We start from the raw sequence: 6,059 nt of genomic DNA, 5'->3' as shown, positions 1-6,059 counted from the left end.
TTACACCAAAATCCTGAGCGGCTGACAGGACATAACACTGACAGGGACATTAACACTGGGTTAAAACTGGCACGGGTTCACATAAAGATACCATCTTCACAATCAGCTAGAAGCTACCTGGTAAACAGGTTCAGAGAAATCAAAAGGGTGATCAACCCTTAGTCCCCTCTTAGAATTGCTTGGTGCCGTGTACACCAAACTACCCGGCCTACTTGAGTCCCAAACCGTACTCGTGAGCACATACAGTAAACAGTACATCAATTACAGTGACACATTGCAAAATGTTAAAAAAAAAAAAGGCAACGATAAAAAAAGAAACATCTCAATAAAAGAAAACAAACAAGAAGAAATAATACAGCCCCTTTTAGAACAGGGTAAGAAGAGACTGGGATCTCTTACTGAAAGAGTTTGCGAACCCCCTCATGCTGGTCGGCCTCTGAGCCATTGTCTCTACAAAACGGCTGACTCTCTTAACAACCCTGCCAGCACGTGTCCTGACCACACCCTGCGTGTCTGCTTGAGTGGGTACTTGGCTGTCTCGGCCCTGTTCTGCAACCGTTGGTAAAGTGTCAGAAATAACGGTCGGGACATGGCCTGTGTCAACCATCGACACTGAGTCTGATGTGTCAACTGCTGACGCTGTAACCGGTCTGAATGACTGGACACTGCTTGCGTCGATCACTGATGCTGTATCTGGTACACTTGACTGATCTAGCTCTGCATCAGACTGATCTTCGTCTGTATCAGCTTCGTCACAGGACCGGTGACTGGCAGTGTCTTCCGCCCCACTCAGTGCCCATGCGCTTGTCCTATCCTCCGAACCCTCTTCCTCATCCAAAGAGTTGACGAGATCCTCCATCCGAGACCCGTCCTCTGAATCATCAAGACTGTTCTCGGTCTCCGGCATGTCTCCTTGAGCAGACTCTATGGGCAGGAAGCTGATATCCAGGATAAGGTTGCGATGCACTACCTTTGTTTTACCCTTGTCATCTTCCAACATGTAGACATGGGTCTGTGGGTTGCTGTCCACGACAGTATAGACTGTTTGTTCCCACTTGTCCGCAAGTTTCTTCTTTCCCCTCTCGCCTTTGTTGGCGAGAAGTACTCTGTCTCCCACGCTCAGGCAAGTCCCCTTGATCTTTCGATTGTAACCTCTGGCTTGCTTGTCTTGCTCCTTGATGGCATGCTTTCGAGCAATGTCTGCTGCTTCATGGAGTTGGGACATAAGCGTTGTTACATAGCTGCCATAGTCAACAACCACTGGGTCGTGTAGGACCTGTTTGAACATCACATCAACGGGGAGCCTTGGAACCCGACCAAACATTAAGTGGACAGGGTGTCCGCGGGGTCTTAAAAAGTCTAAAAAAGTCTAAAATTACACATTTTCAATTTAAGGCCTAAAAAAGTCTAAAATATAGAGATATTTCGCAGTGTAAGTCTAAAATTGGGTTTGAGTAATTTAAGACCTACGTTTCAATGCAAAATATCGACAAAGGATTATCTTTTTTGTTTGTTTTGTTTTTACGTCCTTTTCCACGCCGTTCTGTTTTTTGCTTTTTCTGTTATGGTGGCAGTTATGGTCCGTGTAGTTCTACATGACATGTGCTGTTAGTGGAACGTACAATAATAAAACTACAGATGTGAAACGGAAATGTACTGTCGTCACAGGATGCAGCAGCAAGTATTTTGATTCTCTGTGTGCGAGGCGGGAATAGTTACGAAGTAGGATAACGTCCGAATGGCAGGAGAAAGTTAAAAAAAAGGATGGGTAAATGTAAATTCAACGACAATTGGCTCTCAATAAGGCAATTTGCAGACTGGCTGAAACGCGTTCCCGCTGATGACAGTGAGGCATACTGCACGTTTTGCAAAAGAACTCTTAAACTCGGGACCCTGGGCATCAAGGCACTGGAGTCTCACACAAAATCCAGCAAACACCAGGAGTCGGCAAATGCAGCACGCAATTCCCATGGAATTGCCCAGTTCTGTTCAGTAGCAAGCAGCACGTCGTCAATAAATAATACGGGTAATATTCGTGATCTATAGGGCTCCACTGATACAATGAAGGCAGAAGTTCTGTGGGCGCTTAACACAGTGGCTAAACACCAGTCATGCAGATCCAATGACGGCATCGGAGAGCTTTTCCAAGCGATGTTCCCCGACTCCACAGTTGCCAAAACATTCCAATGCGGGAGAGACAAGACGTCGTACATACTCCGATTTGGAGTGGCAGAGTTCGTCAAAAAAGAGCTTATCTCAAAGGTGACCGGGCCCTTCGTCATTATGTTTGACGAAAGTCTTAACCACGCAACAAAGAGGAAGCAACTGGACCTTCACGTAAGGTACTGGGATGACGGCCAGGTACAGTCCCGGTACCTGGGCTCACAATTTATGGGCCATGCCACAGCAAACGACTTGCTGAAGGAGATCAAAGTAAGTGCTTTTATTGTATTATTTTTATCCACTGATTGGTCGTAAAAATGTCACTCTTGATTAAAATTAATAGAAGTACTTTTGGCCAATCGCTGCGTTTCTTACATCTGGAGTAACATCTTGTTACGGGGTAGCCAGCTGTCACACCGGGTTTATCGTAACGCAACATTGCCCCCAGCACCGGTTGTTGCATAACAACAACATGGCCCCAGATGTCGGTTGCTGCGTAACGCAGCATAGTTGATTTGTCATTGTTGGGGATGTATGTTATTCGTCGGTCTCTGCATTACGGCAGGGATCATACAACTTCCGTGTTGCGGTAGTTTTATGATCCCAAACGTAATGCAAAGACCGACGAACGATTTCATCTCCTGTTATGAAAAGGGGCTCCATTTAAAATCGGAAGGTGTGTGGCTGCGCGTCTGATCCGCATATACAGTTGTCTCTGTCACCATGTCCAAACGTTTCTTAGTGAAAATATTTTGATCATTGGGAGATTTGGTTTATTCATTTTCTGAAGTAGTGCTCTGCAATTGCTGTGTGAGAGAATGAATGAGGACATCTGTGTATTAAATTGCCTTCTCTTAATCATAATTTGTACATGCCTCCTTTTCATTGCCCAACCTTTACATTCTGCTCCCATTACTTATTTGTATGCTAGCTGCACATAACTATTGCCTGTGTGTGTGATTTTGTTGTTTAAATATATGCTAATTTAATTGACTGGTTGATTTGTTTCCTTCCCTTAGGAATGTGCGGGCCACCTGGACCTCAGCAAGCTGATTTCGATCTCAATGGATGGTCCAAATGTAAATTTTAAGTTCTTTGAGCTGTTCCAGGCGGAATATGCTGACCTGTACGCTGGTTCTCAGCTCATATCTGTTGGTAGCTGCGGGTTACACACCGTACACAATGCCTTTAAAACAGGCTTCTCATCGTGGCAGGTGGACAAGATCCTCAGGGCCTTGCACACATTGTTGCATAATGTTCCCGCAAGACGAGAGGACTACGAGAAGACCACCAGGTCTACCCGCTTCCCGTTGGCATGGTGTGGGCACCGATGGCTGGAAAACCTGCCTGTCGTGATACGAGCGTTGGATATCTGGTCATCTATGCTGGTGTACACCAATGCTGTGAGGAGAAAGGAGCTTCCAAATCCTGGCACTGGAAGCTTTGCTGTAATCGAAGAAGCCCAGAAAGATCCCCTGACTCTACCTAAGCTGCAGTTTTTCAGGAGCATCGCCCAGCTATTTGATCCGTTTTTAAGGAAGTACCAGACTGAGGAGCCGGTGATGCCTTACCTAGGCAAAGATCTGGCAGAGTTGATCAAGGTAATGCCTTTTCTAATGAGCAGAACATTATTTAGGAAACTGTCATGAAATGGATGTATGGATTTTATGATTGCATTATATTGATTTTGAGAGTTTTGGTGTGGTTATGATGCCAGCCCACCCACCCACCCCATTACACCGCCAGCTCAAAAGTAAAGCATTATGTAGGCCTGTAATTAAACAAATACAGTTGTGAACAAAGACACATTCACAGCAAATCTACAACAGTCAAAATGGTACACAGTATTTTGCAAAGTAATTATGTAATTGAAATGTTTCTTTTGTTATCGTCCAACAGAGTCTGATGCGTCATTTCGTGAAACGAGAGGTTCTGCAGGACATCACCACAGCCCAGCTTACCAAACTGGACATAGGTGACAAGAATATCCTGATGCCGGTGCACTGTGTTGATATTGGCTTGGGTGCTGAGGAGGCCCTCAAGGTACTAATAGCTTAATGTCAAAGATTATCAGGGGGAAGCCCATCTGTACAGCATTTTTGCTTACATTCCTTTCGCATTTCTCTGTACAGAACAGCAAAAGTTCAGACCTCAGGATTCTTGAATTTAAAAGGGACTGCATGCAAAGACTCTCAAGCATGGTGAAGAACGTACAGGAGAAGAGTCCTCTTAAGTACAGTACCGTTAGGCAGATGGATTGTCTAGACCCCACAGTGATGAGCAGTGATCCAGACGGCTGCAAGGCAAAGATGAAGGGACTTGTGCAGACATTTCTGCTCAACAGGCAGCTGGCAGGAGGAGTTTGTGCTGGTACTAGGAGTTCTAGAAAGGGCTGAGGAAAATTATGCGTGCCACTTTCAGATAATCTTGTATATTATATTTAGCATCTGCATTTAGCAACTGATCCGTATTTATTGTATGTCAAAATATGATCACAATATATTTGAGTGTAGATCTCTTAAGTTAGGTTACTCCAGCAAATCATTTCCATGCACCCGTTTTGTGTGGTTTAAAGACTGTACCCCCACAGAGCTGTAAGGAAAGCCACAATGGTGATGACTAAATGGAAGCCATAAATACATTTATTTTTACATCTTTTTGTCTCAGGGGACACCATTCTCCAACAGTTCGATGCTGCGTTGTCTGTGGAGTGCAGGCATGAAGATTTCATCTCCTTCAAGCCAATGCAAAAGAGGCTAGATGTCTTCCTTCATGGCTTCATCGGCAAGGCATACCCAGATCTTTGGGCGTTTTGCAAGACCCTTTTACTGCTTTCTCATGGTCAGGCGTCTGTAGAGAGAGGCTTCTCAGTGAACAAAGAGATCGAGACGGAGAATATGCAAGAAGAAACATTGGTCGCACACAGGCTTGTTTACGACTACGTTGCAATACATGGGGGCGTTACCAAGGTTCCACTTACATCTGACCTAATGAAATCTGTCATGGCTGCCAGGTCACGGTACCGTGTGCATTTGGACGAACAGAGGAAGAAGAAGGAGACAGAGACACAAGGGAAGAAAAGGGCACACACGGAGGAGCAGTCACAAGACCTGAAAGTCAAGAGGGACAGTCTACATAAAGTTACTGAGAGCCTGGGCAAAGAGGCAGATGAGTTGGCAGAGCAAGCAGAGGGCAAGGCTGGGAGCAAAATGGCACATCTGATTTCAAAATCAAATGCTCTGAGGAGGGCTGCCAAAGACAAGCTCTCCCAGCTTAAGGTTCTGGGGGATGAAATTGCCACCAAAAGTGCAGAGCTTAAAAGCATGTAAATAATGTAAATAATATGTTTGTTTCATTGACAATAAATGTAAATTGACGGCAATCTGGCTTTGTTATTTCTTTTTTTTTAATACTTCGTGAAGGTCTTAAATTTAACCCATGATGGTCTAAAAAAGGTCTAAAAAAGTCTAAAATTGCACTTGTTAAAACCTGCAGACACCCTGAGTGGAAGGGTGCGTAGCCAGTCGTCTCATGCACTGTCGCATTGTATGCAAATGTCAGGGTCTGGATTTGCTGGGGCCACTTGGCCTTCTCTCTCAGTGGCAGTGAACGGAGCATACCCCCCAGAGTCCTGTTAAATCTCTCAGTCCCTCCGTTCCCCATGGGGTGGTAGGCTGTAGTGTGTGACTTGGAGACACCCGATAGTTTAAGCAGTTCTGCGATGAGCTCACTCTCAAAGTTGGCTCCTTGATCTGTATGTATGCGCCCCGCAAACCCATACACACAGAAGACGTTATCCCAACTTCTTAGCAACTTGTTTTGCTTGTTGGTTTGTGCAGGGAAAGGCATGGGCCAACTTTGTGAAGTGATCTGTCAGGACAAGAACATCTACTGAA

General features: G+C 45.1%; 1 long non-coding RNA gene across 1 annotated transcript; it reads left to right on the top strand.

The window, feature by feature from the left end:
- The first annotated feature begins 4,098 nt into the window (after window positions 1-4,098).
- On the top strand, window positions 4,099-5,545 carry LOC134870333 (uncharacterized). Its single transcript, XR_010166547.1, has 2 exons — window positions 4,099-4,206; window positions 4,831-5,545. It is a non-coding gene; the product is annotated as an uncharacterized LOC134870333 (long non-coding RNA).
- The last annotated feature ends 514 nt before the right edge of the window (window positions 5,546-6,059 follow it).

Source organism: Eleginops maclovinus, chromosome 10, assembly GCF_036324505.1.
Source record: "Eleginops maclovinus isolate JMC-PN-2008 ecotype Puerto Natales chromosome 10, JC_Emac_rtc_rv5, whole genome shotgun sequence".
Classification (NCBI taxonomy): Eukaryota; Metazoa; Chordata; class Actinopteri; order Perciformes; family Eleginopidae; genus Eleginops; species Eleginops maclovinus.
Note: the sequence above shows the minus strand (reverse complement) of the source record. Positions and strands in the feature narration are given on the sequence as shown.